This window comes from Tamandua tetradactyla, chromosome 3 (genome assembly GCF_023851605.1).
Source record: "Tamandua tetradactyla isolate mTamTet1 chromosome 3, mTamTet1.pri, whole genome shotgun sequence".
Lineage (NCBI taxonomy): Eukaryota > Metazoa > Chordata > Mammalia > Pilosa > Myrmecophagidae > Tamandua > Tamandua tetradactyla.
In genome coordinates this window covers 192,995,322-193,020,151 of record NC_135329.1, presented here as the reverse complement: position 1 = coordinate 193,020,151, position 24,830 = coordinate 192,995,322, and the positions used below count along the sequence as shown (strand labels likewise).

At 38.2% G+C, this 24,830-nt stretch overlaps 1 long non-coding RNA gene across 1 annotated transcript in view; it reads left to right on the top strand.

Annotated features, from left to right (window-relative positions):
* Positions 1 to 24,625, top strand: part of LOC143678079 (uncharacterized) — a 121,482-nt gene extending 96,857 nt beyond the window's left edge. Inside the window, exon 4 of the long non-coding RNA XR_013173045.1 lies at positions 17,842 to 24,625. This is a non-coding gene — a long non-coding RNA (uncharacterized LOC143678079). The remainder of the gene's footprint in view (positions 1 to 17,841) is intronic.
* Positions 24,626 to 24,830: the final 205 nt, after the last annotated feature.

The following is a 24,830-nucleotide window of genomic DNA, read 5'->3' as shown; positions in this document are numbered from 1 at the left end:
TCAAAGTTATTACTGAAAAGGCATTTTTTTTTAATCCACCATCTTATCTTTTGGATTTTATTTGTCAGATCTATATATTATTTTCCCTCTTTCTCTTTGTATCCTTTAAGTTACCCTTACTGGTACTGTCCAAGTCTGTTCCCTCCTCCCAACATCCCTTTCCTGTCTTTTTTTTTTTCAACTGACAGAACTCCTTTTAGTATTTCTAGTAGGGCCAGTCTCTTGTTGATGAATACTTTCAGGATTTGTTCGTTGGTGAAAATTTCAATCTCTCCCTCAGTTTTGAAGGAAAGTTTGCCTGGGTGCAGAATTCTTGGCTGGAAGTCTTTCTCTTTCAGGATCTTAAATATATCATACCTCTGCCTTCTTGCCTCCATGGTGCCAATCAAGTAATCTGAACTCAGTCTTATGTGGTTTCCCTTATATGTCATAGATTATTTTTCTCTTGCCTCTTTCAGAATTTTCTACTTCTCTTCAACATTTGAAAGACTGATTAGTATGTGTCTTGAGGAAGGCCTATTTGGATTTATTCTATTTGGAGTTTGTTAAGCTTTGTTGATTCATGTATTTATGTCCTTTATAAGGGTTGGGAAGTTTTCCCTCATTATATTCTCAACTAATCTTCCTAGCACTTTACTCTTCTCCCCTCCTTCTGGGACACCAATAATTTTTTTATTTGTGTACTTTGTTTTGTTCATCATTTCCCTGAAATCCAATTCAAATTTTTCTATCTCTTTTGCCATTTGCTGTTTTGAGTGTTCAAAAATCAGTTGTCCTTTCCTTCAGTTAGCTTCTTCTTTCTTCTGCCTCTTCCAATCTGCTGTTGTGTGTCTCTAGTATGTTTTTTACTTGGTCCACAGAATCTTTCATCTCTGTGATATCTGCTGTTTTTCTATTTATTCTTTCAATGTCCTCTTTATACTGTTCTGGTGTCTTCTTGATCTCCTTTATGTCATTAGCCATCTCATTTATTTTATTTAATAGAGTTATGTGAACATCTTTGATTAGTTGTTCCAATGTCTCCTCTGGTGTTTTAATTTGGGCATTAGGCTGGCCTATATCTGTCTGCATTGTGATATGCCTAGTGATCTTCTGTTGTTTTTGTGGCATGTAAAAATCTTGATTGATTTACTTTGGAAGTAAATCTAAAGTTGTCTAAAGTCTTGTGTTTGTAGGATGGATGTGTAGCAGGATACAGGGCATGGGGCAGGGCACAACAGTGTGGTGATGCATTGCAGCACAGATATAGGTGCAGATTGGGGATGCCACACTGGTGCCTGTGAATGTGGGTGCCCAGCAGCAGGGTAGGATGTGGCTGTGCAGTGTATGGGTCAGGGGGGGTGTGCCCCTAGTGTGCGCTGTTCTTGGGCACAGGGCCTTTTGTGTGCATGTGCAGAGCTATGGTGGCATTATGCCTGTGTGGACTGGGGACAGACTGGACCTGGCTGTGCAGGCCAGCCCTTTCCCAGAGGTGGGGGCATCACCGGGGGGCTGAGTGCATGCACAGGTCTAGGTGTGCCATAAACTGATGCCCCAGTGTGCAGAGCTCAGGGTGAGCAGAGTGGAGCTTTGCCACTGTTTGAGCTCGGGGGGAGGGGGTGTAGCCTGGGTATGGAGGTATGCTCCCGCAGACTTTATGTGCCGGCGACATCCACAGAGAGCAGGGAGGGGGAGGTAGTGCTGGGAAGGGGTTCAGGAGCAATGGGTTGGGCCACACTTGGGGTGAGCATGTGGGATGAGTATGCCCGCGAGTGTTTGGTGGGGTGAAGAGGTTCAAGTGCCTGGGTTGCGGGTTGAGTCATGGGTCATGGGGCTGCATCGGTGAGGGTAGCACCTTCAAGGAACCTGGCTTGGCTTACGTCCTAGTCCCGGTCTCCCCATCTGTGCACTTCTGAGTGCTCTGGGCTTCCGTGTTAGGCTATTTGCACCAGCTGGATGGTCTCTGGTTCTCTGCTTCTCTGTCCCTCAGCTTTTGCAAACAGGGTGCAGAAGACTCTCCCAGGTCACTTACATTCTGGAATCACCATCTCATTTGCCCTTCCATCCCTTCTGTAACTCTTCCTTGGAGCAGGGCTGCACTCCGTCTATCTTATTCCGCCATTTTCCTGAAACTCCCTTTCTGTGTTACCTCTAATTTTAATTTCAGTAGATGTATTCTAATCATATCTTTAGGGCTAGGTAATTTCAACCTTTTCCTAGGATTCAAGACTCTAATGGACTTCCAAACTTGTTTAGACCAAATTCTTGGCCTACATTATTTGTTAGTTTTCTCAATTTCTCTTTTAATAGTCCACACACATCTTTCTGTGTTTTCTTTTGCTTTGGGATTGTATGGTAAATGAAAATTCCAGCATATTCCTTCATTCTTTGCCCATTTTTCACTTATTTTCCTATAAAATGATAATTACCTTCATCTGATTGTATGATTAGAGAGTTCCAGAACTTGCTACCCATGTTTCAAGAACTTTTGAAGTGATTTCTTATCTTTTTAAACATTTTAAAAATGATATAACATATATACAAAGCAAAGAAAGAAAAAAGCAATTGTTTTCAAAGCACTCTTCAACAAGTACCTTTTTTTTTTATATACATGGAAAAGGCATTACAATTCCTGACCATGTGTCTACTATATTGCAAGATTAAGATTTATTTACTGCTGATAGTATTGGACCTATATAACTAATTTGTATTATTTGAAATGCTGTATTTGTTTTTTGTTTGTCAGATATGGTGTTTTCTTTGTTTCCATGCTTTAATTTTTTTATGAATCTCACATTTGTGAAACAATGTCTCTTGCAATGTGTGTCTATATGAGCAAATTCCTCTTTTGTTTAATTGTACCATGTAATCCTTTGTGTCCTGTCTGTTCATGCACCCATTTATTTATTTCCTCCATGGCTTTATGTCATCTTTCTGTTCTCCTTTTTCTTTCTTTATTTTTACCTTAGATATAGTTGTCTTATGTCCTTTCTCAATCCTAGCTTACTTAGAAGGAGCAGCCTTACTGAGATTTCTAAAATCTCCAGTGAATCTATAAGATCCGTCCATTTTTTTTTTAACTGGCCAAATGGGATGGAAGTGAGATGGTAGGATTATCATGCCTTCTTCCAACAGCCCTTGTATCTTTGTAGTAATATCTTGGAAACCTCCTTTTGAATTATATTTAAATTTATCTACATAAATTTTTTATTTTATTTTTATCTACAGCTGGTAACACGAGTTCACTTAGCCTTTGCTAATGGAACTGTCATATATTCTTTATTTCTATTTATATATGGTGCCATATTGTCCATTTCCAATAAGATTTCTAATTCAGGCCCTGTTAGGCATTTGGCTTTTATAGGTTCCTTTTATTCTATTATAATATATCTATTAACCCAAATTCTTATACTAATTTTGATTCCCAGATCTTCAATACAATTTTTTGTTATTTTCTTCATCTTTGTTCATCTGGTTTTCAATCATTGTGATCTGGGATCCAGGACTTATTACATTAAATGTTTATGTAATAACGTGGTCTAAAGTTCTGCCTGCCATTGCCTTTGTTTCTACATGGTGTTTTTACCTTATTGGGCTTCCTAAATCCTGTGTTCTATTATTGATGGGGTTCCCATAAATTTTGTATCCATTTTATTTTTGCATTTTCCCTATTAGTATAGGTTTTTCCCATTCTGGATTCAACATGGATGGTCTCTTTAGTTTTTCAAACCTGGACAATGCTCTGAAGGCAAAATTTTTATCCTGACTTCATTCTTCAGCAGTTTTAATTGCATCAGTTACTTTGTCAATTGTCTCAGCACCTGTGAAATTGTACCTAGGGCTATTCTTTCATGACTTGATGCTGATCTTAGTATACTTTTCTTATTTTGGGCTGTTACCTTTGCTTCTATTAGTATGTTTGTCATAAATCACAGTCATTAGCCCTAGCTTCATTATGATATTAGTGGCATCCAGAAGAGGACTAAGTCCCTGTATTTACTGTTCTTAAATTTGATAAGGGCCACCTTAATACCCAAGCCCTAGATAGCCATTCAAACAGTGAGTTTTCTACTTCAGGATGTTTTTCTCCCGAATCTCTAAGTATTTAATTTAGTTTAGCATCATTAGATATGTTTTCTAATTATAGTAATTTGCTGCCTGTTAGTGGCAAATTAAGTCCTTCCAGATCTATGTTAGACTATATAGATCTAATAGCTACTGTGTTTCAGTTGTTTTTCAATTTTATGAGAATTTTTGCCTTACTTGTATGACTTTTTTCTGGTAAATGCTCTTTACTCTGTTACTGCGAGTCACCGTCATTACTGTACTTAGTAGTTTTCACAATAGTCATGGGTCTCACTACCTATGCATCCGAATTCTGTGACTCATCCAGATAGTCATTATCACCTAGCAAGGGATTTGGGTCATTCTCTGGAGCAAATGCTTTGGGATTTGCAATTGTTTTTTAAGATGCAATCCTTTTGGATAGAGCTTTCCCTTTATTTCTGCTTTTGTCTATGTTGCTTACGGCTCGCAGTAATAAAGTATTTTGTCCTTCCTAGATCTTTTAATGATAGGATTTAACTGGTAGAGTGGTCAAGCCAACATCTGGAGTCTCTAATCTTATGTTTTGTTTTATGAGGCCCTTATTGGCCTCTAGTGGTCTTCCTTTTTTAACCCATCGTTTTCGCTTTAAAGTTGTTTTTAAACTATTTGTCCATACCTTGAGTATTCTCTAAACTTTTTCTCAGTATTTTTCCCCAAACATAAATGCCAATTAAAATTAAATCATACAAATTCCAAATAAGCCGTGAGAATATGTCTAGTAGAGACCAAGTAATTCTCGCTTCCCATAAGGTTTTGTTCTTTTTTCTTTTTTTAGAATTTAGAATTTAAATCAGCCATAGCACCCCGGCAAGGAATTTGCATTGAAATTGGCATTCTGCCTACTATGCCGATTGCCAAGTAAATGTAGTTGTTGTAATAAACCAGAAGCAGATTGAAATCAAAAGTAAATTTAGCACTTGAAAGCAGATCCCACAGGAATCTAGTTTGAAGGTTCAATGTAAGCAGCCAATACAACTTGGCACAATAGCCAGGTCAAGGACACAAACACATTTAAAGGTGGAGCACACCAGAGTCTCTAAAGTCCAGCTGCCTGAGATCAGGTGGTCTGCCGGTGGATACCTTTAACGAGCTGTCTTGGGAGCCAGTTGTGACATGGTGTTTAGTGGAGGTCCCAAAACTGACAGTGGGAGACACTGGTCATAAGGCTGCAGTGACAGCAGCATTGAAGCTGGCACTGAGAGTGATTGAGAGCCAATTTGCCTCAACCTGATGCTCACAGAAGTGGCCTTTGCACTGAATTTTTATCAAATAATTTGAGCATTTCACCTATTTTGTCAAAATCATTGGAATAAAGTTGCCCGTAACATTCCTTTATTATCCTTTTGATATCAATAGAATCTCAAATAATGTCACCTTCCTCACTTTTGATATAGGTGATTGTGTTTTCCATCTATTTTTCTGGATCAGTCTGCCTCAGAGTTCATATATTTTAGTCACTTTCTCAAAGCAGCAGCTTCGGTTTCATTGTTTTTCTGTTTTACATTTCATTGATTTCTATTCTGTTCTTTGTTACTTCCTTTCTTATGCTTACCTTGGGTTTAATTTCCTCTTCTTTTTCTAGTTACTTTAAATGAATGTGAAAGTCATTGATTTGAGGACTTTATTTCTAATATGGATATTTGATACTATCCATGGAAGTCCCATAAATTTTTTTTTCCAATATAGAATTTTTTTTTATTAATTAACAGAAAAAAGAAATTAACCCAACATTTAGAAATCATACCATTCTACATATGCAATCAGTAATTCTTAACATCATCACATAGATGCATGATCATCGTTTCTTAGTACATTTGCATCGGTTTAGAAGAACTAGCAACACAACAGAAAAAGATATAGAATGTTAATATAGAGAAAAAAATAAGAGTAATAATAATAGTAAAAAAAACCCAAAAAACCAATAGCTCAGATGCAGCTTCATTCAGTGTTTTAACATGATTACTTTAAAATTAGGTATTATTGTGCTGTCCATTTTTGAGTTTTTGTATCTAGTCCTGTTGCACAGTCTGTATCCCTTCAGCTCCAATCACCCATTATCTTACCCTGTTTCTAACTCCTGCTGGACTCTGTTACCAATGACATATTCCAAGTTTATTCTCGAATGTCGGTTCACATCAGTGGGACCATACAGTATTTGTCCTTTACTTTTTGGCTAGACTCACTCAGCATAATGTTCTCTAGGTCCATCCATGTTATTACATGCTTCATAAGTTTATCCTGTCTTAAAGCTCTATAATATTCCATCGTATGTATATACCACAGTTTGTTTAGCCACTCGTCTGTTGATGGACATTTTGGCTGTTTCCATCTCTTTGCAATTGTAAATAACGCTGCTATAAACATTGGTGTGCAAATGTCCGTTTGTGTCTTTGCCCTTAAGTCCTTTGAGTAGATACCCAGCAATACCATTGCTGGGTCGTATGGCAATTCTATATTCAGTTTTTTGAGGAACCGCCAAACTGCCTTCCACAGTGGTTGCACCATTTGACGTTCCCACCAACAGTGGATAAGTGTGCCTCTTTCTCCGCATCCTCTCCAACACTTGTCATTTTCTGTTTTGTTGATAATGGCCATTCTGGTGGGTGTGAGATGATATCTCATTGTGGTTTTGATTTGCATTTCTCTAATGGCCAGGGACATTGAGCATCTCTTCATGTGCCTTTTGGCCATTTGTATTTCCTCTTCTGAGAGGTGTCTGTTCAAGTCTTTTTCCCATTTTGTAATTGGGTTGGCTGTCTTTTTGTTGTTGTTGAATTGAACAATCTCTTTATAAATTCTGGATACTAGACCTTTATCTGATATGTCATTTCCAAATATTGTCTCCCATTGTGTAGGCTGTCTTTCTACTTTCTTGATGAAGTTCTTTGATGCACAAAAGTGTTTAATTTTGAGGAGCTCCCATTTATTTATTTCCTTCTTTAGTGCTCTTGCTTTAGGTTTAAGGTCCATAAAACCGCCTCCAATTGTAAGTTTCATAAGATATCTCCCTACATTTTCCTCTAACTGTTTTATGGTCTTAGACCTAATGTTTAGATCTTTGATCCATTTTGAGTTAACTTTTGTATAGGGTGTGAGATACAGGTCTTCTTTCATTCTTTTGGATATGAATATCCAGTTCTCTAGGCATGATTTATTGAAGAGACTGTTCTGTCCCAGGTGAGTTGGCTTGACTGCCTTATCAAAGATCAGATGTCCATAGATGAGAGGGTCTGTATCTGAGCACTCTATTCGATTCCGTTGGTCGATATATCTATATTTATGCCAATACCATGCTGTTTTGACCACTGTGGCTTCATAATATGCCTTAAAGTCTGGCAGCGCAAGACCTCCAGCTTCATTTTTTTTCCTCAAGATGTTTTTAGCAATTCGGGGCACCCTGCCCTTCCAGATAAATTTGCTTATTGGTTTTTCTATTTCTGAAAAATAAGTTGTTGGGATTTTGATTGGTATTACATTGAATCTGTAGATCAATTTAGGTAGGATTGACATCTTAACTATATTTAGTCTTCCAATCCATGAACAGGTATGCCCTTCCATCTATTTAGGTCTTCTGTGATTTCTTTTAGCAGTTTTTTGTAGTTTTCTTTATATAGGTTTTTTGTCTCTTTAGTTAAATTTATTCCTAGGTATTTTATTCGTTTAGTTGCAATTGTAAATGGGATTTGTTTCTTGATTTCCGCCTCAGCTTGTTCATTACTAGTGTATAGAAATGCTACAGATTTTTGAATGTTGATCTTGTAACCTGCTACTTTGCTGTACTCATTTATTAGCTCTTGTAGTTTTGTTGTGGATTTTTCCGGGTTTTCGACGTATAGTATCATATCGTCTGCAAATAGTGATAGTTTTACTTCTTCTTTTCCAATTTTGATGCCTTGTATTTCTTTTTCTTGTCTAATTGCTCTGGCTAGAACCTCCAACACAATGTTGAATAATAGTGGTGATAGTGGACATCCTTGTCTTGTTCCTGATCTTAGGGGGAAAGTTTTCAATTTTTCCCTATTGAGGATGATATTAGCTGTGGGTTTTTCATATATTCCCTCTATCATTTTAAGGAAGTTCCCTTGTATTCCTATCTTTTGAAGTGTTTTCAACAGGAAAGGATGTTGAATCTTGTCAAATGCCTTCTCTGCATCAATTGAGATGATCATGTGATTTTTCTGCTTTGATTTGTTGATATGGTGTATTACATTAATTGATTTTCTTATGTTGAACCATCCTTGCATACCTGGGATGAATCCTACTTGGTCATGATGTATAATTCTTTTAATGTGTTGTTGGATACGATTTGCTAGAATTTTATTGAGGATTTTTGCGTCTATGTTCATTAGAGAGATTGGTCTGTAGTTTTCTTTTTTTGTAATATCTTTGCCTGGTTTTGATATGAGGTTGATGTTGGCGTCATAGAATGAATTAGGTAGTTTTCCCTCCACTTTGATTTTTTTGAAGAGATTGAGGAGAGTTGGTACTAATTCTTTCTGGAATGTTTGATAGAATTCACATGTGAAGCCGTCTGGTCCTGGAGTTTTCTTTTTAGGAAGCTTTTGAATGACTGATTCAATTTCTTTACTTGTGATTGGTTTGTTGAGTTCATCTATGTCTTCTTGAGTCAAAGTTGGTTGTTCATGTCTTTCCAGGAACCCGTCCATTTCATCTAAATTGTTGTATTTATTAGCGTAAAGTTGTTCATAGTATCCTGTTATTACCTCCTTTATTTCTGTGAGGTCAGTAGTTATGTCTCCTCTTCCATTTCTGATCTTATTTATTTGCATCCTCTCTCTTCTTCTTTTTGTCAATCTTGCTAAGGGCCCATGAATCTTATTGATTTTCTCATAGAACCAACTTCTGGTCTTACTGATTTTCTCTATTGTTTTTGTGTTCTCAATTTCATTTATTTCTGCTCTGATCTTTGTTATTTCTTTCCTTTTGCTTGCTTTGGGATTAGTTTGCTGTTCTTTCTCCAGTTCTTCCAAGTGGACAGTTAATTCCTGCATTTTTACCTTTTCTTCTTTTCTGATATAGGCATTTAGGGCAATAAATTTCCCTCTTAGCACTGCCTTTGCTGCGTCCCATAAGTTTTGATATGTTGTGTTTTCATTTTCATTCGCCTCGAGGTATTTGCTAATTTCTCTTGCAATTTCTTTTTGACCTACTCGTTGTTTAAGAGTGTGTTGTTGAGCCTCCACATATTTGTGAATTTTCTGGCACTCTGCCTATTATTGATTTCCAACTTCATTCCTTTATGATCTGAGAAAGTGTTGTGTATGATTTCAATCTTTTTAAATTTGTTAAGACTTGCTTTGTGACCCAGCATATGGTCTACCTTTGAGAATGATCCATGAGCAGTTGAGAAAAAGGTGCATCCTGCTGTTGTGGGATTTAATGTCCTATAAATGTCTGTTAAGTCTAGCTCATTTATAGTAATATTCAGATTCTCTATTTCTTTATTGATCCTCTGTCTAGATGTTCTGTCCATTGATGAGAGTGGTGAATTGAAGTCTCCAACTATTATGGTATATGTGTCTATTTCCCTTTTCAGTGTTTGCAGTGTATTCCTCACGTATTTTGGGGCATTCTGGTTCAGTGCATAAATATTTATGATTGTGATGTCTTCTTGTTTAATTGTTCCTTTTATTAGTAGATAGTATCCTTCTTTGTCTCTTTTAACTGTTTTACATTTTAAGTCTAATTTGTTGGATATTAGTATAGCTACTCCCGCTCTTTTCTGGTTGTTATTTGCATGAAATATCTTTTCCCAACCTTTCACTTTCAACCTATGTTTATCTTTGGGTCTAAGATGTGTTTCCTGTAGACAGCATATAGAAGGATCCTGTTTTTTAATCCATTCTGCCAATCTATGTCTTTTGATTGGGGAATTCAGTCCATTAACATTTAGTGTTATAACTGTTTGGATAATATTTTCCTCTACCATTTTGCCCTTTGTATTATATATATCATATCTGACTTTCCTTCTTTCTACACTCTTCTCCATACCTCTCTCTTCTGTCTTTTTGTATCTGACTTTAGTGCTCCCTTTAGTATTTCTTGCAAAGCTGATCTCTTGGTCACAAATTCTGTCAGTGATTTTTTGTCTGAGAGTGTTTTAATTTCTCCCTCATTTTTGAAGGACAATTTTGCTGGATATAGGAGTCTTCGTTGGCAGTTTTTCTCTTTTAGTAACTTAAATATATCATCCCACTGTCTTCTAGCTTCCATGGTTTCTGCTGAGAAATCTACACATAGTCTTATTGGGTTTCCCTTGTATGTGATGGATTGCTTCTCTCTCGCTGCTTTCAAGATCCTCTCTTTCTCTTTAACCTCTGACATTCTAACTAGTAATGTCTTGGAGAACGCCTATTTGGGTCTATTCTCTTTGGGGTGCACTGCAGTTCTTGGATCTGTAATTTTAGGTCTTTCATAAGAGTTGGGAAATTTTCAGTGATAATTTCTTCCATTAGTTTTTCTCCTCCTTTTCCCTTCTCTTCTCCTTCTGGGACACCCACAACACGTATATTTGTGCGGTTCAAATTGTCCTTCAGTTCCCTGATCCCTTGTTCAAATTTTTCCATTCTTTTCCCTATAGTTTCTGTTTCTTTTTGGAATTGAAATGTTCCATCCTCCAAATCACTAATTCTATCTTCAGTCTCTTTAAATCTATCGTTGTATGTATCCATTGTTTTTTTCATCTTTTCTACTTTATCCTTCACTTCCATAAGCACTGTAATTTGTTCTTTCAGTTTTTCTATTTCTTCTTTTTGTTCAGCCCATGTCTTCTTCATGTCCTCCCTCAATTTATTGATTTCATTTTTTAAGAGGTTTTCCATTTCTGTTTGTATATTCAACATTAGTTGTCTCAGCTCCTGTATCTCATTTGAACTATTGGTTTGTTCTTTTGACTGGGCCATATTTTCAATTTTCTGAGCGTGATCCGTTATCTTCTGCTGGCGTCTGGGCATTTTTAGTCAGATTTCCCTGGGTGTTGGACCCAACAGGTTGAAAGATTTTTCTGTGAAACCTCAGGATTCTGTTTTTCTTATCCTGCCCAGTAGGTGGCGCTCGTGGCACACGTTTGTCTGCGGGTCCCACCAGAAAAGGTGCTGTGGGTCCTTTAACTTTGGAAAACTCTCGCCCTGGGGGAGGTTCACCATCCGAAGCGGCTTGGAAGAGTGCCAGCTGGCCAGGGGATCCGAACGCGGGGAGGTTCGCTGGCCGCTGCAGCCCAGGAGAGCACCCGGCCGAATCTCCTAGTCGGCCCGGGGCGCCAAGCATGGCGGGAGGGCGCCTGCCGCCACGGCCTGGGAGAGTGCACCGTTCCCAGCCGGACCGGGAAGTCACGTGTTTGGAAGGGACCCCGGTCACCGTTCTCCGCGGCTTGGGGATCTCCAATCCAATTCTCCCAGTTGGTCCGGGGGGCCATGTGTGGGGGTGGCGCCAGCCTCCGTGGCTTGACAGGACCGCCTGTTCAATTGTCCCAGCTGGCCCGGGAAGGAGGAAGGGAGGATACTCCGGACGCTTTCCACCCCAGCCCAGGGAAGCCCGCGCCCCTCGGCGATCTCACCGGAGTGGGTTCTCTCAGCCAGTCAGCCGTTCCAGGATGGGGTACGTTGTCTTTTTTATCTCTGTCGTGGCTCTGGGAGCTGTTCTGTATTGTTTCTACTCCCCTAGTAGCTGTTGTGGAGGAGGAACTAAGATCCGCGCATCTTACTAAGCCGCCATCTTCTCCCCAGCTTTCTTTTTACTTTTAATATGGAGTTACTCATTCCATCTTTTTCCTTTTAGCCTATTGTGTCTTTCTATTTAAAATATGTGTCTTGTTGGCAGCAAATAGTTGAGGCTTGATTGTTTATCCTGTCTAAAAATATTTGCCTGTAATTGTAGTGTTTTGACCATTTATATTTAATTGAGAATTACTATGGTTAGGTTAGGTCTATCATCTTGCCATTTTTCTTTTTGTTCTATTTGTTTTTTCTCCCTCTTTCCTGTTTTTTTCTGTCTTCTTTTGAATTAATAGAGTAATTTTTATTATCCCATTTCCCCCCTTTTTTGACTTATATTAGTGCTTTGTTCCTTTATTTTAGTGGTTGCTCTAGGGTTTTTGGTATACATCTCTAACTTATCACAGTTTACCTTCAAGTAGTATAATTCTCCTTCACTTATAGGAGTGGTTGTTAATGGGGGAAATTTTGGCCCCCGCCTCAGGAGACATTTGGTAATGCCTGGAGACATTTTTTGGTTGCCATAAATTGGGCTAAACATTCTATGATCTATAGAACAGCTCCCACAGAACAAAGAAATATCCATCCCAAATGTCAGTAGGTTGTCATTAAGAAATCCTGATTCTGAGTAAAACCTTTTTAGCAGTGGATGTCCACTTCTCCTTTTCTGGGCTTTTTGCCTTCATTGTCAACATTTTACTTTTGCATATATTATAAACCCTATGTTACATTTGTATTATTTTGTTTAAAATGACAGTTATCTTTAAAAGAAAAGTTTACCCATGCCATTACCATTTTCAGTGCTTTTCATTCCTTTTTGTAGAGCCATATTACCATATGACATAATTTTCCTTTTGCTTGAAGGACTTCTTTTAACATTTCTTGCATGGGTTTCCATCATTTCACTTTGTTTTTGAAAGATTTTTTTCACTAGATATAGAATTTTTAGGGATTATTGTTTTTCTTTCAATACTTTAAAGATTTTACTCCAAGGTCTTCTCATTACATTGCTTCTGATGAGAAACCTGCTGTCATCCCCATCTTTTTTTCTCCTGCACAAAACATGTATTTTTTTTCTCCTTTTGCTTTTATATTTTTCTCTTTGTCATTGGTTTTGAGCAATTTGATTATGAGTGGTTTTGGTTTGGTTGGGTGTTTTTTTTTTCACGTTTCTTGTGCTTGATGTTGGTGAGATTCTGGTTCTTTGTATTTAAAAGTTTCATCAAATTTGTGAAAATTTTGACCATTGTTTTTTTTTCAGATTTTTTCCCTATCTCTCCTGGCCCTCTCCTTTAGGTACTATAACTACCATTTGGATTTTTCCCATGGCACATTTTCATTTATTAAAAAATTATGATTTCACTCTGTATTTCATTTGGATAGTTGCTATCACTCTGTCTTCAAGTTTACTAATCTTTTCTTTTGTAAAATCCAGTCTCCCATTTATCCCATACTCTGTATTTTTCATTTCAGATATTGAGCTTTCCATATATATAAATGTGATTTAGGTTTATTTATCACCCATGTCTTTACTTAAGCTTTTGAACATATGGAATACAATGTAAAAACAACTTTTTAGTGAATTTATTAATTCAAACATCTGTGTCAGCTCTGGGTTGATGTCCATTGACTTTTTCCCCTCTTTATGGGTCATATGTTCCTGTTTCTTTGTAAGCAAATAATATTTGATTGCATTTTAAAGTTTGTGAATTTTATTATGTTGGATGCTGAATATTTTTGTACTTCTATAAATATTCTTGTGCATTGTTATGGTAGGCTAAGTTATTTGTAAGCAATTTGATCCTTTCAAGTTTTGCTTTTTGAATTTGTTGGGTGGGACCAGAGCAGCATTTATCCTAGGTCTGATTATTCTCCGCTCCTGAGTTAAGACCCTTCCAAGTGCTCTACTAGATGCTCTGTGAATTATGAGGTTTCCAGTCTGGCTGGAGGGAATAGACATTATTCCCAGCACTGTGTAAACTTCCAGTATTGTTCCTTCTGATCCTTTCAGGTGATTTTTTGTCTGGCATCAGCTAGTTTCCTCACATACAGGTGTTGATACTGTGCTGAGTCTTTGTGGGAACCCTCGGTAGGTTTCCTTTGCGCAGCTCTCGTCTCTAGTACTCTGCCCTATGAACTCTAGCCTCCTTAGTCTCTTGACTCCCAGCTCCATCTCCTCAACTCAGGAATCTCCTGGGCTCTACCTGGTTTTTTCTACTCTGTTCTAAAGCCTATAAACTCTGAATTCAATAAACGGGCAATTTTAGGGCTCACCTCATTCGTTCCCATTTCTCAGGGATCTTGATCCTTTTTTGCCTGATGTCCACTGTCTTGAAACCTGTTGTTTCATGTATTTTGTCTGTATTTTCTTGGTTGTTTCAGGTTAGAGAGTAAATCTGCTATTGTTACTTCATCTTGTCCAGAATTGGAAATCTGACTATTCTTTATCTTGACTGTGGCGGTTTTATATGACTGAATATTCTTATCAAAACTCTTAGAATGGTACAATAAAAAAGGATAAATTTTACTATGTATAATTTATACTTGAATTTAATAAAATATTTTTTCAGAAGTGTCATGTTATATTGGAAGCTTGAAAGGTCAAAGATTTAAGAATCCTGGTTTCTAGGGGTCACTCATCCATAGCCAGTTGTATGAGTTTAAACAAGTCATCTAATTTTTTATGAAGTTTCTTCATATTTTAAGGGGGTTTCTGAAGCTTTGCCACCTTATAGGGGTATAGAGGGGATAACCTTAGGCACTGTATGCACAAGACTTAAGTGCAATACACTCATGCACTCATGTATTACTGAGTAGGTTTTGCTCTTACAGTTTTTTTGTGTGCTGTGCCTTTCTTCTTTGCTGGATTAGGAGTATGAGGGCAGAGATTACAACAGTTTCTACATGCTGATTTATTATTATTTTATTTATTTATTTATTTATTTATTTATTTATTTATTTATTTATTTATTTGCATGGGCAGGCACCGGGAATTAAACCCGGGTCTCTGGCGTGGCAGGAGAACTCTGCCTGCTGAGCCACTGTGGCCCGCCCTATTATTATTTTATATTTCATATTTTTGCCACACAGGAGTTGTAAGGATGGCACATTCAGTTCCTCTATATGCTTCTCTAAGCTTCTCCTAATGCTTAAATTTTATATAACTGTGGCATACTTGTTAAAACTAGGAAATTAACATTGGTACAGCAATATTAACTAAATTACTAACTTCATTGGAATTTCATCAGTTTTTCTCTTAATATCCCTTATCTGTTCCACAATCCAATCCAGGATACCGTGATCCAGTTAGTCATAATGTTTTTTTAGTGTCTTCCAATCTTTGTGCTTCTCAGTCTTTCCTTGATTATCATCACTTTGACACTTTTAAAGAGTACTAGCCAGGTATCTTGGTAGACAGTCCCTGAATTTGGGTTTGTCTGATGTTTTTCATGATTAAACTAAGGTTGTATATATTTGGGAAGAATATCACAGAGGTGAAATGCTCTTTTCATCGCATCATATTAGGGTTTACATGATATCAACATGACTTATTGCTGGAGATGTTAACCTTGGTTAAAGTGGGGTCTGCCGGGTTACTGTTTGTCCCTTTCCATACTGTATTGGTTAGAAGTGAGTCACTAAGTCCAAATAGCTCTCAAATGAAGGGAATTAAGCTTTACCTCCTGGAGAGAGGAGTACTAGAGAATTTATGGATGTATGTTAAAACCACCATGGTAATTAATAAAGATTTTGGGGGAGATCCTTTCAGGCTATGTAAATTTCCTATTTCTTCTCAATGTTTCATTTACTAATTTTACCATTCATCTATAAATCCAGCCTGTCACCCCTATTACTGCAGTGTTCTAATGGTGATTTCTTATTTCCATGATTCCTTCTACATCTATGTTTTGGAATTTTTCTCTTAGGAAGATTTGTCTTCTCTCATTTATTTATTCAATCATTTATATATGTCAGTTTGGACTCATGTATATCTATTTTATTCTTTGGGTTATGACCCAATACTATAATTACTTATTTTTTTTTCAGCTTTGGTCATTGGGAGTTTCTTCAGGTAGGTTCCCACATCCTTTGGATAAGCCCTCCACAAGTTGATTTTTTTTTTTTTTTTTGCATGGCAAGGCACCGGGAATCGAACCAGGGTCTCTCCAGCATGGCAGACAAGACCTCTGCCTGTTGAGCCACCGTGGCCCGCCCCTCAAGCTGATTTTTGAGAGCCCTGTACAATGTTCTTTACAGAACCCACATTTTATTCAGATACTTTCCTTAGACACTTTTTATACCAGACAATGTGACTCACATTAACATTTCATATATCTCTAAAATAGATTGGCATGAGAGATTGGGCCTTGAAAATAAATTATTCTTGGGAAATGAATTGGCTGTCCCATTTTTCCTTATACATATAAGTGAACACAGACCACATTCTTCACTACTACTTCTACTCCAGGTTCCCAAGGGCACTCTCATGCTCCCATCTCAACAATTTCCACAGGATTGGTATTCTGTCTCTGTTCCATTTTGACACAAAGTTCAGAAGTTGACTGATGTTCATTGTGCTTTTTGGGGATGGTGGTTAAGTTTGAAGGCAGTTGGTAGAGAAAGATTTATCCTGACACAGTGGATCAGCTGATATATAATATACACATATATAACTGAAATTACTGGTAGTAGATAGCCTTTTGATTGGATGAGGAACCTCAGTGTTTTTCCAGTCCCTGTTAAAATCAAGTAGAGAAGAAACAAAAGAAGGGTGATTCAGCCTGACATATAGACCCTCCTACCATTTGATACCATAGACCCTCCTACGATTTGACACCACTCTACCTCACTAACTGTGGCAGTTAGGTTCAAGTGTCAACTTGGCCAGGTGAAGGTGCCTAGTTCTATTGCTATAGACATGAGCCAATGGTATGTGAAGCTCATCTTTTGCTGATTACATCTGCAGTCAGCTAGGAGACATGCCTGCTGCAACGAATGAGGTTTGATTTAATTGGCTGGAAGCTTAAATGAGAGAATTCAACATAGCACAGCCCAAGCAGCTCAGCATACCTCATCTCAGCACTCACAGCTCAGCCCAGGCTTTTGGAGATGTGGAAAAGAATCACCCTGGGGAAAGTTGTTGGAACCTATGGGCCTGGAAAGGAGGCCAGCAGAGATTGCCCCTGTGCCCTCCCATATAAGAAAGAACTTTAGTTGAAAGTTAGCTGCCTTTCCTCTGAAGAACTTTACAGTTTTAACTAAATAAATCCCCTTTTATTAAAAGCCAATCCATCTCTGGTGTGTTGCATTCTGGTAGCTAGCAAACCAGAACACTAACGTATATCACAAATTTTCATGGGTGGCCTTTATCTTAATTGAACTATGGGCAAGTTCTCTAACCTAACTAGCTTCTGGATACCTGTCTCCAGCAATGCCATCCAGATCCTGGGAAACTAATGAGAATAGTGATAAACCTAGTCTATCATGTGGTGACATTGCCTATCTGAATTTAATATAACTAATTTGGCGAAGTTCTTTATTAAGTTGTCTGGTATTTTCACTAACCTAGCTGAATTGAACAGTGCTTTTGGCATCAACTATTTGCCTTTGGACATCTTTACCAGCTATAAATTTATGGAGTGGGAGGGGACAAGGCAGGACAATCTGGGCTTTTGAATGATTCCATTCATTCTATGGAGGCATTACCCTTCTGCCTCACAGCCTTCCTAAAGTCCTTTCCATTTCCTCCCCAGTTCTTTGAGGCCCTAATTCAACTCTCCATTCCTCTGACATATGTTTTTTTTTCCACTCTAAGTTTATTTAGGCACAGTCTCTTTGTTCATATACATGTACATGTTGGGCTTTTTCATTGTATCCAGCATCCTCTCCTCACCAGCTGCCTTTTTCTATAAATGACAGCATTTGGACTCAAACAGGAAAGAAATGAGGCCACTTCTGCTTCTGGAACAGCCACCTGCCCTCAGTCTCCAGAGCTTTCCTTACTCCATTTTGTTGATTTTAGGTAAAATGTGGAACTGGATATGGTGGAACGGAATTTCAGAGTCATTTACCTGAACAGTTTATATCCTTTGCAATGCTTCTAGCCATTCCACTGAATCTCAAGTAAGGTTCAAATTCATTATTTTGACTTCTTGTAGCCCATAAAATCCAATTGATGTGTGAACTATTCGTCTACATTTTTGGTTTTCTTTCATTCACCCACAAAGCAATGAGTGGCCCGTTAAAACAACTATTATGAGTTCCTTAAAGTGTAAATGTGTTTGTACATATGTTCATGCACTCATTTAAAAATTTTTTTTTTTACATGGGCAGGCACCGGGAATCAAACCCGGGTCCTTGGGCATGGCAGGCAAGCATTCTTACCTGCTGAGCCACCGTGGCCTGCCCTCATGCACTCATTTAATATCTCTCTCTTTCTCTCTCAACATTGACAAAGCAGGGAAGAAGCATACATCATGCATTGATAATCTTGAGTCATTTATTTTTTCATTCAAAAGCCATTTTCAGGGCAACTAACGTATTCAAGTCACCAATGTTGTGGCCATGTAGTCACCACCATGAACTCATTCATGAATTCAACCATTCAGCAAATAATGACTGAGCACCATTTATGTGCCAGACTCTACTGTAAGTTCCACAGCAAGGATGAACAAGTTAGAACAAACTCCCTGCCCTGCCCTTAAGAACTCATAGCTAGTATGTTCATGGGAAGTGTAAAGGAATGAAGGGGGAAGAGAATTAACACTGTGCTATTTGCTTTGTATGGTGTATTAAACTCATTAAATTCTCCCAATCATCCTATGAGGTATAATCGATGCTATTATATCAGGGCTTTCTAGTTCCCCACTTGTTTCCTTTCTCACCATCTTTATCCATGACAAAATTCAAAGATATGCAAACAGTTATCATGCAGGATAATATGTGCTAAATAAAGGTATGGTCAAGATATTAAGTCAGAAAAGAGAGAGTGTTTACTGTTTAAGTAGGTAAGAGTCCTCACATTTTATTGTGGGATGCTTGTTTATGTTGATTACTGGGCTCCAACCTCAGAGACTGTGATTAAGTGTTTATAAGGTGGGAACAAGATATCTACATTTTAACAAATGCCCCAAGTCATTCTTTCTGTTAATATTTATTTTTATATTTGTCCTTTAATTTTTTCTTTTTTTTAATTTTTAAATTTATTTAAATTTATTTTTTTGTATTTGTTTTTGCCCCAAGTCATTCTTACGAGGGGGTCTTCAGACAACTTTGACAAACAGTGGTCTAGGAATAGTTTGTACAAGTAGCTCCTTCTGGAGCTCATTGATAAGAAACAAAATTATATCTTATCAATATTCTAATGGATGAAATATTTCCAGATGGATTTATTTATCCTTTTCTTGATTTTTTCAAACATAACTCTCCTTTAACACCTTAATATGAATTACATCTTTGACTATCCTGATCCTTTACAGTAGAAGGGAGGACAGCATAAAAAAGGGCGGCAGGAGAGGGCAGCATAAAACACAGGGTAAGGATCTAGAATGGTGGGGAAAATCAAAAACCCCATGTCCAGGGTTTGATAGAGACAGAGTGTCACACTATGGATGAGACTTGCTCACAATTCACTGCTTCATGGCTACATCCAGAAAGGACAAATATATGCCACTAGCTCAGTACCCCCTAGCTCAGTGCCTAGTTTATTTTGCCTCATACCTAGCTCATGTCTCATTTGCTCTGTGATCTGAGAGATTTCTTTTCTCTGTGATCATTCTCCTTGCAGAATTCTGTCTCCCTGAAACCTCCTCAGACTTCCAGAAATAACTTTACCTCTTCAGTTTATTTTAGGAAATTCCCAGTTCATGTGTAGGGCTGATCTTTAATCCTGGGTATGCTGTTGATTAGAGGTCTGACTATTAGCCCCAAATCTCAGGTGTGCAAGAAATACTGCGCTTGTTTTCTTTAAATCAGCATAAGTGCAGCTCTGATGCCCTGACCCTCTAGAGTGGTTGGAAAGTAAATTTGACATTCTGGGGTTCCCTGGTCTTAAGAGCACCAGAACTTTGGGGAGGCCCTTCTGGTCATGGCAATGATCCACTCTGGTTAAGGTTGTCTGTCGTCCCACTGTGGGGTTACTTCAAGCCCAGTGGCTTGGCTTATTTGTGCCATGCTGAGGATATGAGGACTTTAAAGCTGGCTAGACACACCCATTTTCATATGACACACACATAGTATCCCCTCTGAGTTTTTTCACCATGCTCCAAAATAGTTCTGCCAAGCAACGGGGCATGAGCTCTCACTCATGGTAGGAGCTAGAGTAATCTGTTTAATCATTTAGGCTTTGTTGGGAGGTAGGCCAAACCTGCTGAAAGTAAGCTTCTTTAATTTTTTGGATAAGTCACTAAGGGAAGAAATATTAAGACCTAAAATGTTGCTTGTATTTAGGGAGGAGGGAAAAATGCTTCCTTGGAAAAATAATACTAATACTGAAACTTTACTATGTATGATGGTTTTGACTATGCTATCTTATTTGATCCTTATAACACATTGAAAGGAAGACAGCAATATCACGATTGTCCAGTTACCAGAAAAGAAATGAAGATTGAGAAAGTGAATGGACTTACTATTACAAAAAATTTAGATACTGAAAAATGTATCAACTTGCCAATGCTGGGAGAGAACATGAGTCTCAGGCCTCAAAGACCAGGACTTTTTTCCCCACATTGTTATGGATCTGTCTGTCATTGCTAAAAATTTGACTAAAAGAATTATTCCCCTAAAACACCCTTTATTTAGGGTACAAGGCACCATTGGGTGTGCCAAATTACTTGCATTGCATTTATGATGTCAACTGTAAAAGATCTTTAATATTTTGGAGAATTTTGAGTCTTTTCAAGTAAGGAGTTTTTTTGTCATTTGCTTATAGATGTAATTGACGTGAGAAAATCAGTTTTTGATAGTTACATATTAAGTTGCCATAATTGTTGAGTTTCCACTCCTACTTATCCTTTATTCCTCTCCCTGAAGCAAAATGGATCATTCATTATAATTAAAGACAAAGTTCATTTTCATGTGCAAAATTATCCTTAAATTTTGATGGAAGCTTTGAAATATTCAAGATCATTTTGGGTTAGTGAGGATAGTATACAGTCTATCTTCAAAGTGACCTATGACTAAATCAACCTAGACCAATGTATGTCTACACTCAATTTCAAATTCTCCAGAGGAAGACATTCTTCAACTTTTTTCTTCCATGACCCCATAATCCTTTATCTGAAGCATCTTTTCTACCTGTTCAACTTCCATCTTGCCTGTTGTGATTTCAGTAATTTTTCTTCTTGTTACAGATTCAGAAGGAATGGTGAACAGCTGGTCTTCTCTCTGCATTTAATAACCCCTCTGAGACTTTAATACTGTTATTCATTTCCTTACCTTTAGTGCAAGAAATTTTTGCTGGACATGTTGGAAGGCCTACAGGATGTAGCTTTTCATAAAATATCCATAAATTGGAGTAAAGCCACCAGATAGGGGATGACCTCTCCTGGGGCCAAAGCATCATCAGCATCAGGAAATTCGAAGGCAGAACCATCTGGAGCAGTCTGCACAGCTGGGGTAGATGCTGGTTTTTAAGAAGGTAATATTGTATTCCAATCAGTGTGGTTAGAACCACTAGTCAGTGAAAAGTTCCTGGCCCTATTTATATTTACCTTCAAATAATTCACTTAAAGGAAAATACATTTAGATGTGACTTGAGTAAATCATAGAGTAGAAACAACAACAAAAAAAGATATGGAAGGCATCATAATTTTGTATTCTTGTCCTAGTAACTTCCCATATTCAGTTATCCCACAATGATTGCCCACTATGACACAGGGACTGTCCTAGGCACCAAGAGTACAGCAATGGCAAGAAAGACCTCATCACGATTATCATTTCTTTAAAGTAAATATCAAATCCTCTCAAACAAATCTTGCTAGTCACAATCTCTGCCGCTTAGGTATTTTCAAGCGAGATTAGAAACACTGATATAAACCTATTTGAGGAAGGTAGATAAAAGCCAAAAAATAAAAGATTGGTAGGCAGTATAATATTTGAAGAATCTTGAAATGGAATAACAGACTCATACAACTAAGGTTTTAAAGTCTTGGTGTTTTCAAGAACAAGCAAGAAAGACAATGTGTCAGAACTGTCAGAGAGAGGAATGGTAGAAGATGAGGTCAGAGAGTGCCAGAGGCTTTGCAGATCAAAGTACAAACTTGGGAGGATGTTGGGAGCCACATATGAGAAGCAGCTTGGGATAAATTTGGAGCCTCCGAGAGGGCAGGTATTTGGCTAGACCTTTATCTTATAGAATAGTATCAATGGCTCAGTAAATTTTTCTTAAATGGATGAGCATATTCCAGGCCCTAATCTTCTGGACCTCATCCTCTTTTATGCTCTCTTCTTTGTTGATAACTTCTTAAAATGAAAAGCTGCGAAGGCAAGACTAGCACTTCCTTCGAGATACATTTTACATCTGTTCTAACAGACTAAGATGTCATTTGCTTCTGAATAGCTTCATCTGACTACTCGTATTGAAATATGTAGAACTTAGCAGACCCTGAATAAATGTAATTATTACTATCTCTGATGGGTGATGTTTAGACAGACTTTGAAACTTCCCCGTGAGAATGACATTATTGTTTCCATTTTCTAGTTGTAGAAGCTGTGTGGTTAAGTATTAGTGGCATAATCACTACTAGATGGTAGAATCAGGATTCAAATCCCTCTGTGTGACTCTTACTCCAGTGCTTTCTCTCTGCCACACTTGGTAGTTCTAACAAGTGTGGTAGTTCTAACTTACAGTTCTCAGGGGCCAGTAGACCTCAACCTTAAAAGCAATTTGATAGAGATGGACCAGTCAGAATGGAAGCAAAGATCGAAAACTTCAGTGTCTCCACTAGTATTGGGCTTATGCAGTGGTCAAGTTCCCCAGGCCAGTGTCATGGGAGAAAATGTTAGTGGAGTGGGAGGGGAGAGATGGAGTCTCACAGGCTACTTAATGGGAGAACATAGGGTCATATATCCTGCTTGCTTTAGACAACCAAATGGCCAAACAGGAGACTGGCTTGAGATCAGATAACCTCTCAAGGCCTCAGTTTACTTTCCTGTAGTTCTAGGAAAATGTGCAGGCAGCTTATCAGACTAGAAAGATCAGACATGAGTGCTAACATTTACTCAGGAATGCATGCTTAAAATCCATGAACCTTAAACTCAGATATTCTGAGCCTCACATAAGCCCTCAGCTGGCTGAATCTTTGCCTCATTCCCCTAATGGGGAGATATGGGGAGAAGAAGACCTCGAGGTTAACTTCAGGACAGCCATTGGAGAAACATCAGATATAGCAAGGGGAAGCAATAGTATATGGGTTTTGGGAAAGCAGTTTGGGTATTCAGGCCAACCTTCCTGTGCGACATTTTCTGCCTAGATGGAGAAATCTTGGGAATAAGTCAGACAGCGTTCCATGGGTGGGAGTGGGAGAGTTGTTCAAGAAGGATTTGCATATTGGTGACACTCCATAGCCAAACAATCCATGGGATTGCCTTCTGTAATACTATAAAAGAGCAATCAAAGTTAAAAAGCTCTGTGATCTGTTTTTGATGCTATAAGACACATTTACACTAGGATGATGGCTGAATTTGAGATGAGAGACAATAAGAATCCTGGCAACCAGGATCACAGGGCTTGGGAGGAGCCTCCTAAAAACAGCAGAGTTGTTGTGATGATCAGATGAAGTCACTGAAACAAAGTGCTTAGCACAGGGCTGGCCATATATGAGTTCCTAATCAATGTTAGCTGTTGTGATGATAGGAGGAGAAGAGAAGGGAAGAGGAGGAGGGAGGAGGCATTCTCAGGAAGTCAGAGCATTAATTTGAGCTTGAAGTGGCATCAGGCAATTGTATTCCTTTCTTCCCTATTCATATCTCCTGGAAAAGTTCAGTTTGCCCAGTACTCTCTTAGGTTACCTGGAAAGTGGCTAATTTCCCTGTCTAGGTGTGTTAATCAGGGTTCTCTAGAGAAACAGAATCAACAGGAGAGATACATAAATATGAGATTTACAAAGTTTTCTCTCAATTGTGGTAATTGAAGAGTCCAAAATCTGTAGGTCAGGCTGTGAAGCTGGTGGCTCCAATGAAGGTCTGGATGAACTCTTAAGGAGAGGCTCACTGGCTGAAGAAACAGTAAGAATCTCTCTTCTTCCTTAAAAACCATCAACTGATGGGATTATCTCATTGTGGGAGACATGCTTTAGTTTATCACATGTAATCAGCCACAGATGCAATCAACTGACTGATGATTTAATACACCAGCCTTCTGGTGTATTAGATTTAATATCAGCCAGCCACGACATATCCTTGCAGCAATGGTCAGGCCAGTGCTAGCCTGACCAGACAACTGGGCATAATTACTTGAGCAGGATGACACCAGAACCTAACCATCATTGTCCACACCTTGTCAACTTGACAGCTATACACATCACCTTGAAACATGCTTAATTTTCAAATAGAACACAATAACAGACATACGTTTCGCCTAATAATACTCAACTGTCCTGTGTACAACTGGGAATGTACTACATCTCTCCAGAATATATTGTAAATCCTTAGATAACATTCATTCTTAAACTTCATATCCTATGACTTAAATTCTATAACATGAACAATACAGCTTTATCACTATCTTCTGCTACTACCCATTCGATGTCCTCTTTACCCTCAGTAAGCACTTTAGCTGGCCATGGTGGTTTGCCAAATGAGGTGACCCAGACTTTCATCCCTGAAGTTTCTGGGCCGTTGGTAGTCCTGCCTGGATTGGGACTTTAATCAGAGGGCGTGGTAGTACTAAGTGATGCCCTAAGGGATCTCTTATATTCCAGGAAAAGTCTTCTTTATCTCCATCATGTAGCTGAAATCCTATTTCCCCTTGATAGTCAGGATCAATCACTCAAGACCAAACAATAATCCCCT